Source organism: Watersipora subatra, chromosome 4 (assembly GCF_963576615.1).
Source record: "Watersipora subatra chromosome 4, tzWatSuba1.1, whole genome shotgun sequence".
Taxonomy (NCBI): Eukaryota; Metazoa; Bryozoa; class Gymnolaemata; order Cheilostomatida; family Watersiporidae; genus Watersipora; species Watersipora subatra.
Genome location: NC_088711.1, coordinates 52,952,871 through 52,972,658, shown reverse-complemented (window position 1 = coordinate 52,972,658; position 19,788 = coordinate 52,952,871).

Below are 19,788 nucleotides of genomic sequence, written 5' to 3'. Positions count from 1 at the left end.
AGTGAGAAAAGCGGGAGTGAGAAAAGCGTGAGTGAGAGAAGCCTGGGTGAGAGAAGCATGAGTGAGAAAAGCGCGAGTGAGAAAAGCCTGATTCAGAAAAGCATAAGTGAGAAAAGCGTGAGTGAAAAAGCGTGAGTGAGAAAAGCATGAGTGAGAAAAGCGCGAGTGAGAAAAGGGGGAGTGAGAAAAGCGTGAGTGAGAGAAGCGCGTTTGAGAAATGCATGAGTGAGAAAGGCGCGAGTGAGAAAAGCGCGAGTGAGAAAAGCGTGAATGAGAGAAGCGTGGGTGAGAGAAGCATGAGTGAAAAAAGCGTGAGTGAGAAAAGCATGAGTGAGAAAAGCGCGAATGAGAAAAGCGCGAGTGAGAAAAGCGCGAGTCAGAAAAGCGGGAGTGAGAAGAGCGGGAGTGATAAAAGTGTGAGTGAGAAAAGCGCAAGTGAGAAAAGTGTGAATAAGAGAAGCGTGGGTGAGAGAAACATGAGTGAGAAAAGCGCGAGTGAGAAAAGCATGAGTGAGAAAAGCATCAGTGAGAAAAGCATGAATGAGAAAAGTGGGAGTGAAAAAAGCGTGAGTGAGAAAAGCATGAATGAAAATAGCGCGAGTGAGAAAAGGGGGAGTGAGAAAAGCGTGAGTGAGAGAAGTGCGAGTGAGAAAAGCATGAGTGAGAAAAGCGCGAGTGAGAAAAGCGTGAGTGAGAAAAGCATGAGTGAGAAAAGCGCGAATGAGAAAAGCGCGAGTGAGAAAAGCGCGAGTGAGAAAAGCGGGAGTGAGAAGAGCGGGAGTGATAAAAGTGTGAGTGAGAAAAGCGCAAGTGAGAAAAGTGTGAATGAGAGAAGCGTGGGTGAGAGAAACATGAGTGAGAAAAGCGCGAGTGAGAAAAGCATGAGTGAGAAAAGCATCAGTGAGAAAAGCATGAATGAGAAAAGTGGGAGTGAAAAAAGCGTGAGTGAGAAAAGCATGAATGAAAATAGCGCGAGTGAGAAAAGGGGGAGTGAGAAAAGCGTGAGTGAGAGAAGTGCGAGTGAGAAAAGCATGAGTGAGAAAAGCGCGAGTGAGAAAAGCGCGAGTGAGAAAAGCATGAGTGAGAAAAGCGTGAGTGAAAAAAGCGCCGTTGAGAGAAGCATGAGTGAGAGAAGCGTGAGTGATAAAAGCGTAAGTGAGAAAAGCGTGAGTCAGAGAAGCGTGGGTGAGAGAAGCATGAGTGAGAATAGCGCGAAGGAGAGACGCATGAGTGAGAAAAGCATGAGTGAGAAAAGCGCGAGTGAGAGAAGCTTGAGTGAGAAAAGCATGAATGAGAAAAGCGGGAGTGAGAAAAGCGGGAGTGAGAAAAGCGTGAGTGAGAGAAGCCTGGGTGAGAGAAGCATGAGTGAGAAGAGCGCGAGTGAGAAAAGCCTGATTCAGAAAAGCATAAGTGAGAAAAGCGTGAGTGAAAAAGCGTGAGTGAGAAAAGCATGAGTGAGAAAAGCGCGAGTGAGAAAAGGGGGAGTGAGAAAAGCGTGAGTGAGAGAAGCGCGTTTGAGAAAAGCATGAGTGAGAAAGGCGCGAGTGAGAAAAGCGCGAGTGAGAAAAGCGTGAATGAGAGAAGCGTGGGTGAGAGAAGCATGAGTGAAAAAAGCGTGAGTGAGAAAAGCATGAGTGAGAAAAGCGCGAATGAGAAAAGCGCGAGTGAGAAAAGCGCGAGTGAGAAAAGCGCGAGTGAGAAGAGCGGGAGTGATAAAAGTGTGAGTGAGAAAAGCGCAAGTGAGAAAAGTGTGAATGAGAGAAGCGTGGGTGAGAGAAACATGAGTGAGAAAAGCGCGAGTGAGAAAAGCATGAGTGAGAAAAGCATCAGTGAGAAAAGCATGAATGAGAAAAGTGGGAGTGAAAAAAGCGTGAGTGAGAAAAGCATGAATGAAAATAGCGCGAGTGAGAAAAGGGGGAGTGAGAAAAGCGTGAGTGAGAGAAGTGCGAGTGAGAAAAGCATGAGTGAGAAAAGCGCGAGTGAGAAAAGCGTGAGTGAGAAAAGCATGAGTGAGAGAAGCGTGAATGAGAAAAGCGCGAGTGAGAAAAGCATGAGTGAGAGAAGCGTGAATGAGAAAAGCATGAGTGAGAGAAGCGCGAGTGAGAAAAGCGTGAGTGAGAGAAGCGCGAGTGAGAAAAGCATGAGTGAGAAAAGCGCGAGGGAGAAAAGCGTGAGTGAGAAAAGCGCGAGTGAGAGAAGCATGAGTGAGAGAAGTGTGAATGAGAAAAGCATGAGTAAGAGAAGCGCGAATGAGAAAAGCGCGAGTGAGAAAAGCGCGAGTGAGAAAAGCGTGAGTGAGAAAAGCGTGAAAGAGAAAAGTGCGATTGCGAAAAGCGTGAGTGAGAGAAGCATCAGTGAGAGAAGCGTGAGTGAGAAAAGCATGAATGAGAAAAGCGCGAGTGAGAAAAGCGGGAATGAGAAAAGCGCGAGTGAGAGAAGCATGAGTGAGAGAAGCGTGAGTGAGAGAAGCGTGAGTGAGAAAAGTGTGAGTGAGAGAAGCGCGAGTGAGAAAAGCGTGAGTGAGAGAAGCGTGAGTGAGAAAAGCTTGAATGAGAAAAGCGCGAGTGAGAAAAGCGGGAGCGAGAAAAGCGCGAGTGAGAAAAGCGTGAGTGAGAGAAGCGTGAGTGAGAAAAGCATGAGTGAGAAAACCGCGAGTGAGAAAAGCATCAGTGAGAAAAGCATCAGTGAGAAAAGCGCGAGTGAGAGAAGCGTGAGTGAGAAAAGCATGAATGAGAAAAGTGGGAGTGAGAAAAGCGTGAGTGAGAGAAGCGTGAGTGAGAAAAGCATGAATGAGAAAAGCGCAAGTGAGAAAAGCGGGAGTGAGAAAAGCGTGAGTGGGTGAAGCGTGTGTGAGAAAAGCGTGAGTGAGAAAAGCATGAGTGAGAAAAGCACGAGTGAGAAAAGTGGGAGTGAGAGAAGCGCCAGTGAGAAAATTGTGAGTCAGAAAAGCGGGAATGAGAAAAGCATGAGTGAGAAAAGTGTGAGTTAGAAAAGCGTGAGTGAGAGAAGCGCGAGTGAGAAAAGCATGAGTGAGAAAAGCGCGAGTGAGAAAAGCATGAGTGAGAAAAGCACGAGTGAGAGAAGCATGAGTGAGAGAAGCGTGAATGAGAAAAGCATGAGTGAGAGAAGCGCTAGTGAGAAAAGCGCGAATGAGAAAAGCGCGATTGAGAAAAGCGTGAGTGAGAAAAGCATGAAAGAGAAAAGCGCGAGTGCGAAAAGGGTGAGTGAGAAAAGCGCGAGTGAGAGAAGCATGATTGAGAGAAGCGTGAGTGAGAGAAGCATGAATGAGAAAAGCGCGAGTGAGAAAAGCGGGAATGAGAAAAGCGCGAGTGAGAGAAGCGTGAGTGAGAGAAACATGAGTGAGAAAGGCATGAGTGAGAGAAGCGTGAGTGAGAAAAGCATGAGTGAGAAAAGCGGGAGTGAGAAAAGCATGAGTGAGAGAAGCCTGGATGAGAGAAGCATGAGTAAGAAAAGCGCGAGTGAAAAAAGCCTGAGTGAGAAAAGCATGAGTTTGAAAAGCGTGAGTGAGAAAAGCGAGAGTGAGAAAAGCAAGAGTCAGAAAAGCGCGAGTGAAAAAAGGGGGAGTGAGAAAAGCATGAGTGAGAGAAGCGCCAGTGGGAGAAGCATGAGTGAAAAAAGCGCGAGTGAGAAAAGCGCGTTTGAGAAAAGCATGAGTGAGAAAAGCGCGAGTGAGAGAAGCGTGAGTGAGAAAAGGGCGAGTGAGAAAAGCATCGGTGACAAAAGCGTGAGTGAGAAAAGCATGAATGAGAAAAGCGCGAGTGAGAAAAGCATGAGTGAGAAAAGCGTGAGTGAGAGAAGCGTGAGTGAGAAAAGGGCGAGTGAGAAAAGCATGGGTGACAAAAGCGTGAGTGAGAAAAGCATGAATGAGAAAAGCGCGAGTGAGAAAAGCATGAGTGAGAAAAGCGAGAGTGAGAGAAACATGAGTGAGAGAGGCATGAGTGAGAGAAGCGTGAGTGAGAAAAGCATGAGTGAGAAAAGCGGGAGTGACAAAAGCATGAGTGAGAGAAGCCTGGATGAGAGAAGCATGAGTGAGAGAAGCGCGAGTGAAAAAAGCCTGAGTGAGAAAAGCATGAGTTTGAAAAGCGTGAGTGAGAGAAGCGCCAGTGGGAGAAGCATGAGTGAGAAAAGCGTGAGTGAGAGAAGCGTGGGTGAGAGAAGCATGAGTGAGAAAACCGCGAGTGAGAAAAGCATCAGTGAGAAAAGCATCAGTGAGAAAAGCGCGAGTGAGGGAAGCGTGAGCGAGAAAAGCATGAATGAGAAAAGTGGGAGTGAGAAAAGCGTGAGTGAGAGAAGCGTGAGTGAGAAAAGCATGAATGAGAAAAGCGCGAGTGAGAAAAGCGGGAGTGAGAAAAGCTTGAGTGGGTGAAGCGTGAGTGAGAGAAGCGTGAGTGAGAAAAGCATGAATGAGAAAAGCGCGAGTGAGAAAAGTGGAAGTGAGAGAAGCGCCAGTGAGAAAATTGTGAGTAAGAAAAGCGGGAATGAGAAAAGCGTGGGTGAGAGAAGCATGAGTGAAAAAAGCGTGAGTGAGAAAAGCATGAGTGAGAAAAGCGCGAATGAGAAAAGCGCGAGTGAGAAAAGCGCGAGTGAAAAAAGCCTGATTGAGAAAAGCATAAGTGAGAAAAGCGTGAGTGAAAAAGCGTGAGTGAGAAAAGCATGAGTGAGAAAAGCGCGAGTTAGAAAAGGGGGAGTGAGAAAAGCGTGAGTGAGAGAAGCGCGTTTGAGAAAAGCATGAGTGAGAAAAGCGCGAGTGAGAAAAGCGCGAGTGAGAAAAGCGTGAATGAGAGAAGCGTGGGTGAGAGAAGCATGAGTGAAAAAAGCGTGAGTGAGAAAAGCATGAGTGAGAAAAGCGCGAATGAGAAAAGCGCGAGTGAGAAAAGCGCGAGTGAAAAAAGCCTGATTGAGAAAAGCATAAGTGAGAAAAGCGTGAGTGAAAAAGCGTGAGTGAGAAAAGCATGAGTGAGAAAAGCGCGAGTGAGAAAAGGGGGAGTGAGAAAAGCGTGAGTGAGAGAAGCGCGTTTGAGAAAAGCATGAGTGAGAAAAGCGCGAGTGAGAAAAGCGCGAGTGAGAAAAGCGTGAATGAGAGAAGCGTGGGTGAGAGAAGCATGAGTGAAAAAAGCGTGAGTGAGAAAAGCATTAATGAGAAAAGCGCGAGTGAGAAAAGCGGGAGTGAGAAAAGCGTGAGTGGGTGAAGCGTGTGTGAGAAAAGCATGAGTGAGAGAAGCCTGGATGAGAGAAGCATGAGTGAGAGAAGCGCGAGTGAAAAAAGCCTGAGTGAGAAAAGCATGAGTTTGAAAAGCGTGAGTGAGAAAAGCGAGAGTGAGAAAAGCATGAGTGAGAAAAGCGCGACTGAGAAAAGGGGGAGTGAGAAAAGCATGAGTGAGAGAAGCGCCAGTGGGAGAAGCATGAGTGAAAAAAGCGCGAAAAAGAAAAGCGTGAGTGAGAAAAGCGTGAGTGAGAGAAGCATGGGTGAGAGAAGCATGAGTGAAAAAAGCGTGAGTGAGAATAGCATGAGTGAGAAAAGCGCAAATGAGAAAAAGCGCGAGTGAGAAAAGCGCGAGTGTGAAAAGCGGGACTGAGAAAAGCGTGAGTGAGAAAAGTGTGAGTGAGAAAAGCGCAAGTGAGAAAAGCGTGAGTGAGAGAAGCGTGGGTGAGAGAAGCATGAGTGAGAAAACCGCGAGTGAGAAAAGCATGAGTGAGAAAAGCATCAGTGAGAAAAGGGCGAGTGACAGAAGCGTGAGTGAGAAAAGAATGAATGAGAAAAGTGGGAGTGAGAAAAGCATGAGTGAGAGAAGCGTGAGTGAGAAAAGCATTAATGAGAAAAGCGCGAGTGAGAAAAGCGGGAGTGAGAAAAGCGTGAGTGGGTGAAGCGTGTGTGAGAAAAGCGTGAGTGAGAAAAGCATGAGTGAGAAAAGCACGAGTGAGAAAAGTGAGAGTGAGAGAAGCGCAAGTGAGAAAATTGTGAGTGAGAAAAGCGGGAATGAGAAAAGCATGAGTGAGAAAAGTGGGAGTGAGAAAGGCGTGAGTGAGAAAAGCGTGAGTGAGAAAAGCGCTAGTGAGAAAAGCATAAGTGAGAAAAGCGCGAGTGAGAAAAGCATGAGTGAGAAAAGCGTGAGTGAGAAAAGCGCGAGTGAGAAAAGCGGGAGTGAGAAAAGCGTGAGTGAGAAGAGCATGAATGAGAAAAGCGCGAGTGAGAAAAGCTTGAGTGAGAAAAGCGCGAGTGAGAGAAGCATGAGTGAGAGAAGCATGAGTGAGAGAAGCGTGAGTGAGAAAAGCATGAGTGAGAAAAGCACGAGTGAGAAAAGCGTGAGTGAGAAAAGCGCGAGTGAGAGAAGCACAAGTGAGAAAAGCGTGAGTGAGAAAAGCGTGAGTGAGAAAAGCATGAATGAGAAAAGCGCGAGTGAAAAAAGCGGGAGTGAGAAAAGCGCGAGTGAGAAAAGCGTGAGTGAGAAAAGCGAGAGTGAGAAAAGCATGAGTGAGAAAAGCGCGAGTGAGAAAATGGGGAGTGAGAAAAGCATGAGTGAGAGAAGCGCCAGTGAGAGAAGCATGAGTGAGAAAAGCGCGAGTGAGAAAAGCGTGAGTGAGAAAAGCGTGAGTGAGAGAAGCGTGGGTGAGAGAAGCATGAGTGAAAAAAGCGTGAGTGAGAAAAGCATGAGTGAGAAAAGCGCGAATGAGAAAAAGCGCGAATGAGAAAAGCGCGAGTGTGAAAAGCGGGACTGAGAAAAGCGTGAGTGAGAAAAGTGTGAGTGAGAAAAGCGCAAGTGAGAAAAGCGTGAGTGAGAGAAGCGTGGGTGAGAGAAGCATGAGTGAGAAAACCGCGAGTGAGAAAAGCATCAGTGAGAAAAGCATCAGTGAGAAAAGCGCGAGTGAGGGAAGCGTGAGCGAGAAAAGCATGAATGAGAAAAGTGGGAGTGAGAAAAGCGTCAGTGAGAGAAGCGTGAGTGAGAAAAGCATGAATGAGAAAAGCGCGAGTGAGAAAAGCGGGAGTGAGAAAAGCGTGAGTGGGTGAAGCGTGTGTGAGAAAAGCGTGAGTGAGAAAAGCATGAGTGAGAAAAGCACGAGTGAGAAAAGTGGGAGTGAGAGAAGCGCCAGTGAGAAAATTGTGAGTGAGAAAAGCGGGAATGAGAAAAGCTTGAGTGAGAAAAGTGTGAGTGAGAAAAGCGTGAGTGAGAGAAGCGCGAGTGAGAAAAGCATGAGTGAGAAAAGCGCGAGTGAGAAAAGCATGAGTGAAAAAAGCACGAGTGAGAGAAGCATGAGTGAGAGAAGCGTGAATGAGAAAAGCATGAGTGAGAAAAGTGTGAGTGAGAAAGGCGTGAGTGAGAAAAGCGTGAGTGAGAAAAGCGCGAGTGAGAAAAGCATAAGTGAGAAAAGCGCGAGTGAGAAAAGTGTGAATGAGAAAAGCATGAAAGAGAAAAGCGCGAGTGCGAAAATGGTGAGTGAGAAAAGCGCGAGTGAGAGAAGCATGATTGAGAGAAGCGTGAGTGAGAAAAACATGAATGAGAAAACCGCGAGTGAGAAAAGCGGAAATGAGAAAAGCGCGAGTGAGAGAAGCGTGAGTGAGAGAAGCGTGAGTGAGAGAAGCGTGAGTGAGAGAAGCGTGAGTGAGAAAAGCGTGAGTGAGAAAAGCGCGAGTGAGAAAAGCGTGAGTGAAAAAAGCGCCGTTGAGAGAAGCATGAGTGAGAGAAGCGTGAGTGATAAAAGCGTAAGTGAGAAAAGCGTGAGTGAGAGAAGCGTGGGTGAGAGAAGCATGAGTGAGAATAGCGCGAAGGAGAGACGCATGAGTGAGAAAAGCATGAGTGAGAAAAGCGCGAGTGAGAGAAGCTTGAGTGAGAAAAGCATGAATGAGAAAAGCGGGAGTGAGAAAAGCGGGAGTGAGAAAAGCGTGAGTGAGAGAAGCCTGGGTGAGAGAAGCATGAGTGAGAAAAGCGCGAGTGAGAAAAGCCTGATTCAGAAAAGCATAAGTGAGAAAAGCGTGAGTGAAAAAGCGTGAGTGAGAAAAGCATGAGTGAGAAAAGCGCGAGTGAGAAAAGGGGGAGTGAGAAAAGCGTGAGTGAGAGAAGCGCGTTTGAGAAATGCATGAGTGAGAAAGGCGCGAGTGAGAAAAGCGCGAGTGAGAAAAGCGTGAATGAGAGAAGCGTGGGTGAGAGAAGCATGAGTGAAAAAAGCGTGAGTGAGAAAAGCATGAGTGAGAAAAGCGCGAATGAGAAAAGCGCGAGTGAGAAAAGCGCGAGTCAGAAAAGCGGGAGTGAGAAGAGCGGGAGTGATAAAAGTGTGAGTGAGAAAAGCGCAAGTGAGAAAAGTGTGAATAAGAGAAGCGTGGGTGAGAGAAACATGAGTGAGAAAAGCGCGAGTGAGAAAAGCATGAGTGAGAAAAGCATCAGTGAGAAAAGCATGAATGAGAAAAGTGGGAGTGAAAAAAGCGTGAGTGAGAAAAGCATGAATGAAAATAGCGCGAGTGAGAAAAGGGGGAGTGAGAAAAGCGTGAGTGAGAGAAGTGCGAGTGAGAAAAGCATGAGTGAGAAAAGCGCGAGTGAGAAAAGCGTGAGTGAGAAAAGCATGAGTGAGAAAAGCGCGAATGAGAAAAGCGCGAGTGAGAAAAGCGCGAGTGAGAAAAGCGGGAGTGAGAAGAGCGGGAGTGATAAAAGTGTGAGTGAGAAAAGCGCAAGTGAGAAAAGTGTGAATGAGAGAAGCGTGGGTGAGAGAAACATGAGTGAGAAAAGCGCGAGTGAGAAAAGCATGAGTGAGAAAAGCATCAGTGAGAAAAGCATGAATGAGAAAAGTGGGAGTGAAAAAAGCGTGAGTGAGAAAAGCATGAATGAAAATAGCGCGAGTGAGAAAAGGGGGAGTGAGAAAAGCGTGAGTGAGAGAAGTGCGAGTGAGAAAAGCATGAGTGAGAAAAGCGCGAGTGAGAAAAGCGCGAGTGAGAAAAGCATGAGTGAGAAAAGCGTGAGTGAAAAAAGCGCCGTTGAGAGAAGCATGAGTGAGAGAAGCGTGAGTGATAAAAGCGTAAGTGAGAAAAGCGTGAGTCAGAGAAGCGTGGGTGAGAGAAGCATGAGTGAGAATAGCGCGAAGGAGAGACGCATGAGTGAGAAAAGCATGAGTGAGAAAAGCGCGAGTGAGAGAAGCTTGAGTGAGAAAAGCATGAATGAGAAAAGCGGGAGTGAGAAAAGCGGGAGTGAGAAAAGCGTGAGTGAGAGAAGCCTGGGTGAGAGAAGCATGAGTGAGAAGAGCGCGAGTGAGAAAAGCCTGATTCAGAAAAGCATAAGTGAGAAAAGCGTGAGTGAAAAAGCGTGAGTGAGAAAAGCATGAGTGAGAAAAGCGCGAGTGAGAAAAGGGGGAGTGAGAAAAGCGTGAGTGAGAGAAGCGCGTTTGAGAAAAGCATGAGTGAGAAAGGCGCGAGTGAGAAAAGCGCGAGTGAGAAAAGCGTGAATGAGAGAAGCGTGGGTGAGAGAAGCATGAGTGAAAAAAGCGTGAGTGAGAAAAGCATGAGTGAGAAAAGCGCGAATGAGAAAAGCGCGAGTGAGAAAAGCGCGAGTGAGAAAAGCGCGAGTGAGAAGAGCGGGAGTGATAAAAGTGTGAGTGAGAAAAGCGCAAGTGAGAAAAGTGTGAATGAGAGAAGCGTGGGTGAGAGAAACATGAGTGAGAAAAGCGCGAGTGAGAAAAGCATGAGTGAGAAAAGCATCAGTGAGAAAAGCATGAATGAGAAAAGTGGGAGTGAAAAAAGCGTGAGTGAGAAAAGCATGAATGAAAATAGCGCGAGTGAGAAAAGGGGGAGTGAGAAAAGCGTGAGTGAGAGAAGTGCGAGTGAGAAAAGCATGAGTGAGAAAAGCGCGAGTGAGAAAAGCGTGAGTGAGAAAAGCATGAGTGAGAGAAGCGTGAATGAGAAAAGCGCGAGTGAGAAAAGCATGAGTGAGAGAAGCGTGAATGAGAAAAGCATGAGTGAGAGAAGCGCGAGTGAGAAAAGCGTGAGTGAGAGAAGCGCGAGTGAGAAAAGCATGAGTGAGAAAAGCGCGAGGGAGAAAAGCGTGAGTGAGAAAAGCGCGAGTGAGAGAAGCATGAGTGAGAGAAGTGTGAATGAGAAAAGCATGAGTAAGAGAAGCGCGAATGAGAAAAGCGCGAGTGAGAAAAGCGCGAGTGAGAAAAGCGTGAGTGAGAAAAGCGTGAAAGAGAAAAGTGCGATTGCGAAAAGCGTGAGTGAGAGAAGCATCAGTGAGAGAAGCGTGAGTGAGAAAAGCATGAATGAGAAAAGCGCGAGTGAGAAAAGCGGGAATGAGAAAAGCGCGAGTGAGAGAAGCATGAGTGAGAGAAGCGTGAGTGAGAGAAGCGTGAGTGAGAAAAGTGTGAGTGAGAGAAGCGCGAGTGAGAAAAGCGTGAGTGAGAGAAGCGTGAGTGAGAAAAGCTTGAATGAGAAAAGCGCGAGTGAGAAAAGCGGGAGCGAGAAAAGCGCGAGTGAGAAAAGCGTGAGTGAGAGAAGCGTGAGTGAGAAAAGCATGAGTGAGAAAACCGCGAGTGAGAAAAGCATCAGTGAGAAAAGCATCAGTGAGAAAAGCGCGAGTGAGAGAAGCGTGAGTGAGAAAAGCATGAATGAGAAAAGTGGGAGTGAGAAAAGCGTGAGTGAGAGAAGCGTGAGTGAGAAAAGCATGAATGAGAAAAGCGCAAGTGAGAAAAGCGGGAGTGAGAAAAGCGTGAGTGGGTGAAGCGTGTGTGAGAAAAGCGTGAGTGAGAAAAGCATGAGTGAGAAAAGCACGAGTGAGAAAAGTGGGAGTGAGAGAAGCGCCAGTGAGAAAATTGTGAGTCAGAAAAGCGGGAATGAGAAAAGCATGAGTGAGAAAAGTGTGAGTTAGAAAAGCGTGAGTGAGAGAAGCGCGAGTGAGAAAAGCATGAGTGAGAAAAGCGCGAGTGAGAAAAGCATGAGTGAGAAAAGCACGAGTGAGAGAAGCATGAGTGAGAGAAGCGTGAATGAGAAAAGCATGAGTGAGAGAAGCGCTAGTGAGAAAAGCGCGAATGAGAAAAGCGCGATTGAGAAAAGCGTGAGTGAGAAAAGCATGAAAGAGAAAAGCGCGAGTGCGAAAAGGGTGAGTGAGAAAAGCGCGAGTGAGAGAAGCATGATTGAGAGAAGCGTGAGTGAGAGAAGCATGAATGAGAAAAGCGCGAGTGAGAAAAGCGGGAATGAGAAAAGCGCGAGTGAGAGAAGCGTGAGTGAGAGAAACATGAGTGAGAAAGGCATGAGTGAGAGAAGCGTGAGTGAGAAAAGCATGAGTGAGAAAAGCGGGAGTGAGAAAAGCATGAGTGAGAGAAGCCTGGATGAGAGAAGCATGAGTAAGAAAAGCGCGAGTGAAAAAAGCCTGAGTGAGAAAAGCATGAGTTTGAAAAGCGTGAGTGAGAAAAGCGAGAGTGAGAAAAGCAAGAGTCAGAAAAGCGCGAGTGAAAAAAGGGGGAGTGAGAAAAGCATGAGTGAGAGAAGCGCCAGTGGGAGAAGCATGAGTGAAAAAAGCGCGAGTGAGAAAAGCGCGTTTGAGAAAAGCATGAGTGAGAAAAGCGCGAGTGAGAGAAGCGTGAGTGAGAAAAGGGCGAGTGAGAAAAGCATCGGTGACAAAAGCGTGAGTGAGAAAAGCATGAATGAGAAAAGCGCGAGTGAGAAAAGCATGAGTGAGAAAAGCGTGAGTGAGAGAAGCGTGAGTGAGAAAAGGGCGAGTGAGAAAAGCATGGGTGACAAAAGCGTGAGTGAGAAAAGCATGAATGAGAAAAGCGCGAGTGAGAAAAGCATGAGTGAGAAAAGCGAGAGTGAGAGAAACATGAGTGAGAGAGGCATGAGTGAGAGAAGCGTGAGTGAGAAAAGCATGAGTGAGAAAAGCGGGAGTGACAAAAGCATGAGTGAGAGAAGCCTGGATGAGAGAAGCATGAGTGAGAGAAGCGCGAGTGAAAAAAGCCTGAGTGAGAAAAGCATGAGTTTGAAAAGCGTGAGTGAGAGAAGCGCCAGTGGGAGAAGCATGAGTGAGAAAAGCGTGAGTGAGAGAAGCGTGGGTGAGAGAAGCATGAGTGAGAAAACCGCGAGTGAGAAAAGCATCAGTGAGAAAAGCATCAGTGAGAAAAGCGCGAGTGAGGGAAGCGTGAGCGAGAAAAGCATGAATGAGAAAAGTGGGAGTGAGAAAAGCGTGAGTGAGAGAAGCGTGAGTGAGAAAAGCATGAATGAGAAAAGCGCGAGTGAGAAAAGCGGGAGTGAGAAAAGCTTGAGTGGGTGAAGCGTGAGTGAGAGAAGCGTGAGTGAGAAAAGCATGAATGAGAAAAGCGCGAGTGAGAAAAGTGGAAGTGAGAGAAGCGCCAGTGAGAAAATTGTGAGTAAGAAAAGCGGGAATGAGAAAAGCGTGGGTGAGAGAAGCATGAGTGAAAAAAGCGTGAGTGAGAAAAGCATGAGTGAGAAAAGCGCGAATGAGAAAAGCGCGAGTGAGAAAAGCGCGAGTGAAAAAAGCCTGATTGAGAAAAGCATAAGTGAGAAAAGCGTGAGTGAAAAAGCGTGAGTGAGAAAAGCATGAGTGAGAAAAGCGCGAGTTAGAAAAGGGGGAGTGAGAAAAGCGTGAGTGAGAGAAGCGCGTTTGAGAAAAGCATGAGTGAGAAAAGCGCGAGTGAGAAAAGCGCGAGTGAGAAAAGCGTGAATGAGAGAAGCGTGGGTGAGAGAAGCATGAGTGAAAAAAGCGTGAGTGAGAAAAGCATGAGTGAGAAAAGCGCGAATGAGAAAAGCGCGAGTGAGAAAAGCGCGAGTGAAAAAAGCCTGATTGAGAAAAGCATAAGTGAGAAAAGCGTGAGTGAAAAAGCGTGAGTGAGAAAAGCATGAGTGAGAAAAGCGCGAGTGAGAAAAGGGGGAGTGAGAAAAGCGTGAGTGAGAGAAGCGCGTTTGAGAAAAGCATGAGTGAGAAAAGCGCGAGTGAGAAAAGCGCGAGTGAGAAAAGCGTGAATGAGAGAAGCGTGGGTGAGAGAAGCATGAGTGAAAAAAGCGTGAGTGAGAAAAGCATGAGTGAGAAACGCGCGAATGAGAAAACCGCGAGTGAGAAAAGCATGAGTGAGAAAAGCATCAGTGAGAAAAGGGCGAGTGAGAGAAGCGTGAGTGAGAAAAGCATGAATGAGAAAAGTGGGAGTGAGAAAAGCGTGAGTGAGAGAAGCGTGAGTGAGAAAAGCATTAATGAGAAAAGCGCGAGTGAGAAGAGCGGGAGTGAGAAAAGCGTGAGTGGGTGAAGCGTGTGTGAGAAAAGCGTGAGTGAGAAAAGCATGAGTGAGAAAAGCACGAGTGAGAAAAGTGGGAGTGAGAGAAGCGCAAGTGAGAAAATTGTGAGTGAGAAAAGCGGGAATGAGAAAAGCATGAGTGAGAAAAGTGTGATAAGCGTGAGTGAGAAAAGCGTGAGTGAGAAAAGCGCCAGCGAGAGAAGCATGAGTGAGAGAAGCGTGAGTGAGAGAAGCGTGAGTGAGAAAAGCATGAGTGAAAAAAGCGTGGGTGAGAAAAGCATGAGTGAGAAAAGCGCGAATGAGAAAAAGCGCGAGTGAGAAAAGCGCGAGTGTGAAAAGCGGGACTGAGAAAAGCGTGAGTGAGAAAAGTGTGAGTGAGAAAAGCGCAAGTGAGAGAAGCGCAAGTGAGAAAATTGTGAGTGAGAAAAGCGGGAATGAGAAAAGCATGAGTGAGAAAAGTGTGATAAGCGTGAGTGAGAAAAGCGCGAGTGAGAAAAGCATAAGTGAGAAAAGCGCGAGTGAGAAAAGCATGAGTGAGAAAAGCGTGAGTGAGAAAAGCGCGAGTGAGAAAAGCGGGAGTCAGAAAAGCGTGAGTGAGAAGAGCATGAACGAGAAAAGCGCGAGTGAGAGAAGCATGAGTGAGAGAAGCGTGAGTGAGAGAAGCGTGAGTAAGAGAAGCGCGAAGGAGAAAAGCGCGAGTGAGAAAAGCGCGAGTGAGAAAAGCGTGAGTGAGAAAAGCGTGAAAGAGAAAAGCGCGAGTGCGAAAAGCGTGAGTGAGAAAAGCGCGAGTGAGAGAAGCATCAGTGAGAGAAGCGTGAGTGAGAAAAGCATGAATGAGAAAAGCGCGAGTGAGAAAAGCGGGAATGAGAAAAGCGCGAGTGAGAGAAGAATGAGTGAGAGAAGCGTGAGTGAGAGAAGCGTGAGTGAGAAAAGTGTGAGTGAGAAAAGCGCGAGTGAGAAAAGCGTGAGTGAGAGAAGCGTGAGTGAGAAAAGCATGAATGAGAAAAGCGCGAGTGAGAAAAGCGGGAGTGAGAAAAGCGCGAGTGAGAAAAGCGTGAGTGAGAGAAGCGTGAGTGAGAAAAGCATGAGTGAGAAAACCGCGAGTGAGAAAAGCATCAGTGAGAAAAGCATCAGTGAGAAAAGCGCGAGTGAGAGAAGCGTGAGTGAGAAAAGCATGAATGAGAAAAGTGGGAGTGAGAAAAGCGTGAGTGAGAGAAGCGTGAGTGAGAAAAGCATGAATGAGAAAAGCGCGAGTGAGAAAAGCGGGAGTGAGAAAAGCATGAGTGAGAAAAGCACGAGTGAGAAAAGTGGGAGTGAGAGAAGCGCCAGTGAGAAAATTGTGAGTGAGAAAAGCGGGAATGAGAAAAGCATGAGTGAGAAAAGTGTGAGTGAGAAAAGCGTGAGTGAGAGAAGCGCGAGTGAGAAAAGCATGAGTGAGAAAAGCGCGAGTGAGAAAAGCTCGAGTGAGAAAAGCACGAGTGAGAGAAGCATGAGTGAGAGAAGCGTGAATGAGAAAAGCATGAGTGAGAGAAGCGCGAGTGAGAAAAGTGCGAATGAGAAAAGCGCGAGTGAGAAAAGCGTGAGTGAGAAAAGCATGAAAGAGAAAAGCGCGAGTGCGAAAAGGGTGAGTGAGAAAAGCGCTAGTGAGAGAAGCATGCTTGAGAGAAGCGTGAGTGAGAAAAGCATGAATGAGAAAAGCGCGAGTGAGAAAAGCGGGAATGAGAAAAGCGCGAGTGAGAGAAGCGTGAGTGAGAGAAGCGTGAGTGAGAGAAGCGTGAGCGAGAGAAGCGTGAGTGAGAAAAGCATGAGTGAGAAAAGCGCGAGTGAGAAAAGCGTGAGTGAAAAAAGCGCCATTGAGAGAAGCATGAGTGAGAGAAGCATGAGTGAGAAAAGCGTCAGTGAGAAAAGCGTGAGTGAGAGAAGCGTGGGTGAGAGAAGCATGAGTGAGAAAAGCACGAGTGAGAGAAGCATGAGTGAGAAAAGCATGAGTGAGAAAAGCGCGAGTGAGAGAAGCATGAGTGAGAAAAGCATGAATGAGAAAAGCGGGAGTGAGAAAAGCGGGAGTGAGAAAAGCGTGAGTGAGAGAAGCCTGGGTGAGAGAAGCATGAGTGAGAAAAGCGCGAGTGAGAAAAGCCTGATTGACTAAAGCATAGGTGAGAAAAGCGTGAGTGAAAAAGCTTAAGTGAGAAAAGCTTGAGTGAGAAAAGCTTGAGTGAGAAAAGGTGGAGTAAGAAAAGCGTGAGTGAGATAAGCGCGTTTGAAAAAAGCATGAGTGAGAAATGCGCGAGTGTGAAAAGCGCGAGTGAGAAAAGCGTGAATGAGAGAAGCGTGGGTGAGAGAAGCTTGAGTGAAAAAAGCGTGAGTGAGAAAAGCATGAGTGAGAAAAGCGCGAATGAGAAAAGCGCGAGTGAGAAAAGCGCGAGTGAGAAAAGCGGGAGTGAGAAAAGCGGGAGTGATAAAAGTGTGAGTGAGAAAAGCGCAAGTGAAAAAAGTGTGAATGAGAGAAGCGTGGGTGAGAGAAACATGAGTGAGAAAAGCGTGAATAAGAAAAGCATGAGTGAGAGAAGCGCGAGTGAGAAAAGCGTGAGTGAGAGAAGCGCGAGTGAGAAAAGCATGAGTGAGAAAAGCGCGAGGGAGAAAAGCGTGAGTGAGAAAAGCGCGGGTGAGAGAAGCGCCAGTGAGAGAAGCATGAGTGAGAAAAGCGCGAGTGAGAAAAGCGTGAGTGAGAAAAGCGTGAGTGAGAGAAGCGTGGGTGAGAGAAGCATGAGTGAAAAAAGCGTGAGTGAGAAAAGCATGAGTGAGAAAAGCACGAATGAGAAAAAGCGCGAATGAGAAAAGCGCGAGTGTGAAAAGCGGGACTGAGAAAACCGTGAGTGAGAAAAGTGTGAGTGAGAAAAGCGCAAGTGAGAAAAGCGTGAGTGAGAGAAGCGTGAGTGAGAGAAGCATGAGTGAGAAAACCGCGAGTGAGAAAAGCATCAGTGAGAAAAGCATCAGTGAGAAAAGCGCGAGAGAAAGAAGCGTGAGTGAGAAAAGCATGAATGAGAAAAGTGCGAGTGAGAAAAGCGTGAGTGAGAGAAGCGTGAGTGAGAAAAGCATGAATGAGAAAAGCGCGAGTGAGAAAAGCAGGAGTGACAAAAGCGTGAGTGGGAGAAGCGTGTGTGAGAAAAGCCTGAGTGAGAAAAGCATGAGTGAGAAGAGCACGAGTGAGAAAAGTGGGAGTGAGAGAAGCGCAAGTGAGAAAATTGTGAGTGAGAAAAGCGGGAATGAGAAAAGCATGAGTGAGAAAAGTGTGAGTGAGAAAGGCGTGAGTGAGAAAAGCGTGAGTGAGAAAAGCGCGAGTGAGAAAAGCATAAGTGAGAAAAGCGCGAGTGAGAAAAGCATGAGTGAAAAAAGCGTGAGTGAGAAAAGCGCTAGTGAGAAAAGCGGGAGTGAGAAAAGCGTGAGTGAGAAAAGCATGAATGAGAAAAGCGCGAGTGAGAAAAGCATGAGTGAGAAAAGCGCGAGTGAGAGAAGCGTGGGTGAGGGAAGCATGAGTGAAAAAAGCGTGAGTGAGAAAAGCATGAGTGAGAAAAGCGCGAATGAGAAAAGCGCGAGTGAGAAAAGCGCGAGTGAGAAAAGCGGGAGTGAGAAAAGCGGGAGTGATAAAAGTGTGAGTGAGAAAAGCGCAAGTGAGAAAAGTGTGAATGAGAGAAGCGTGGGTGAGAGAAACATGAGTGAGAAAAGCGTGAATGAGAAAAGCATGAGTGAGAGAAGCGCGAGTGAGAAAAGCGTGAGTGAGAGAAGCACGAGTGACAAAAGCATGAGTGAGAAAAGCGCGAGGGAGAAAAGCGTGAGTCAGAAAAGCGCCAGTGAGAGAAGCATGAGTGAGCGAAGCGTGAATGAGAAAAGTGTGAGGGAGAAAAGCGCGAGTGAGAAAAGCGTGAGTGAGAGAAGCGCGAGTGAGAAAAGCATGAATGAGAAAAGCGCGAGTGAGAAAAGCGGGAGTGAGAAAAGCGCGAAGGAGAAAAGTGTGAGTGAGAAAAGCGAGAGTGAGAAAAGCATGAGTGAGAAAAGCGCGAGTGAGAAAAGGGGGAGTGAGAAAAGCATGAGTGAGAGAAGCGCCAGTGAGAGAAGCATGAGTGAGAAAAGCGCGAGTGAGAAAAGCGTGAGTGAGAAAAGCGTGAGTGAGAGAAGCGTGGGTGAGAGAAGCATGAGTGAAAAAAGCGTGAGTGAGAAAAGCATGAGTGAGAAAAGCACATATGAGAAAAAGCGCGAATGAGAAAAGCGCGAGTGTGAAAAGCGGGACTGAGAAAACCGTGAGTGAGAAAAGTGTGAGTGAGAAAAGCGCAAGTGAGAAAAGCGTGAGTGAGAGAAGCGTGAGTGAGAGAAGCATGAGTGAGAAAACCGCGAGTGAGAAAAGCATCAGTGAGAAAAGCATCAGTGAGAAAAGCGCGAGAGAAAGAAGCGTGAGTGAGAAAAGCATGAATGAGAAAAGTGCGAGTGAGAAAAGCGTGAGTGAGAGAAGCGTGAGTGAGAAAAGCATGAATGAGAAAAGCGCGAGTGAGAAAAGCAGGAGTGACAAAAGCGTGAGTGGGAGAAGCGTGTGTGAGAAAAGCCTGAGTGAGAAAAGCATGAGTGAGAAGAGCACGAGTGAGAAAAGTGGGAGTGAGAGAAGCGCAAGTGAGAAAATTGTGAGTGAGAAAAGCGGGAATGAGAAAAGCATGAGTGAGAAAAGTGTGAGTGAGAAAGGCGTGAGTGAGAAAAGCGTGAGTGAGAAAAGCGCGAGTGAGAAAAGCATAAGTGAGAAAAGCGCGAGTGAGAAAAGCATGAGTGAAAAAAGCGTGAGTGAGAAAAGCGCTAGTGAGAAAAGCGGGAGTGAGAAAAGCGTGAGTGAGAAAAGCATGAATGAGAAAAGCGCGAGTGAGAAAAGCATGAGTGAGAAAAGCGCGAGTGAGAGAAGCGTGGGTGAGGGAAGCATGAGTGAAAAAAGCGTGAGTGAGAAAAGCATGAGTGAGAAAAGCGCGAATGAGAAAAGCGCGAGTGAGAAAAGCGCGAGTGAGAAAAGCGGGAGTGAGAAAAGCGGGAGTGATAAAAGTGTGAGTGAGAAAAGCGCAAGTGAGAAAAGTGTGAATGAGAGAAGCGTGGGTGAGAGAAACATGAGTGAGAAAAGCGTGAATGAGAAAAGCATGAGTGAGAGAAGCGCGAGTGAGAAAAGCGTGAGTGAGAGAAGCACGAGTGACAAAAGCATGAGTGAGAAAAGCGCGAGGGAGAAAAGCGTGAGTGAGAAAAGCGCCAGTGAGAGAAGCATGAGTGAGCGAAGCGTGAATGAGAAAAGTGTGAGGGAGAAAAGCGCGAGTGAGAAAAGCGTGAGTGAGAGAAGCGCGAGTGAGAAAAGCATGAATGAGAAAAGCGCGAGTGAGAAAAGCGGGAGTGAGAAAAGCGCGAAGGAGAAAAGTGTGAGTGAGAAAAGCGAGAGTGAGAAAAGCATGAGTGAGAAAAGCGCGAGTGAGAAAAGGGGGAGTGAGAAAAGCATGAGTGAGAGAAGCGCCAGTGAGAGAAGCATGAGTGAGAAAAGCGCGAGTGAGAAAAGCGTGAGTGAGAAAAGCGTGAGTGAGAGAAGCGTGGGTGAGAGAAGCATGAGTGAAAAAAGCGTGAGTGAGAAAAGCATGAGTGAGAAAAGCACGAATGAGAAAAAGCGCGAATGAGAAAAGCGCGAGTGTGAAAAGCGGGACTGAGAAAAGCGTGAGTGAGAAAAGTGTGAGTGAGAAAAGCGCAAGTGAGAAAAGCGTGAGTGAGAGAAGCGTGGGTGAGAGAAGCATGAGTGAGAAAACCGCGAGTGAGAAAAGCATCAGTGAGAAAAGCATCAGTGAGAAACGCGAGAGAGAGAAGCGTGAGTGAAAAAAGCACGAATTAGAAAAGTGGGAGTGAGAAAAGCGTGAGTGAGAGAAGCGTGAGTGAGAAAAGCATGAATGAGAAAAGCGCGAGTGAGAAAAGCGGGAGTGAGAAAAGCGTGAGTGGGTGAAGCGTGTGTGAGAAAAGCGTGAGTGAGAAAAGCATGAGTGAGAAAAGCACGAGTGAGAAAAGTGGGAGTGAGAGAAGCGCTAGTGAGAAAATTGTGAGGGAGAAAATCGGGAATGAGAAAAGCCTGAGTGAGAAAAGTGTGAGTGAGAAAGGCGTGAGTGAGAAAAGCGTGAGTGAGAAAAGCGCGAGTGAGAAAAGCATAAGTGAGAAAAGCGTGAGTGAGAAAAGCATGAGTGAAAAAAGCGTGAGTGCGAAAAGCGCTAGTGAGAAAAGCGGGAGTGAGAAAAGCGTGAGTGAGAAAAGCATGAATGAGAAAAGCGCGAGTGAAAAAAGCATGAGTGAGAAAAGCGCGAGTGAGAGAAGCATGAGTGAGAGAAGCATGAGTGAGAGAAGCGGGAGTGAGAAAAGCATGAGTGAGAAAAGCGGGAGTGAGAAAAGCGTGAGTGAGAGAAGCGAGAGTGAGAGAAGCGTGAGTGAGAAAAGCATGAATGAGAAAAGCGCGAGTGAGAAAAGCATGAGTGAGAAAAGCGAGAGTGAGAGAAACATGAGTGA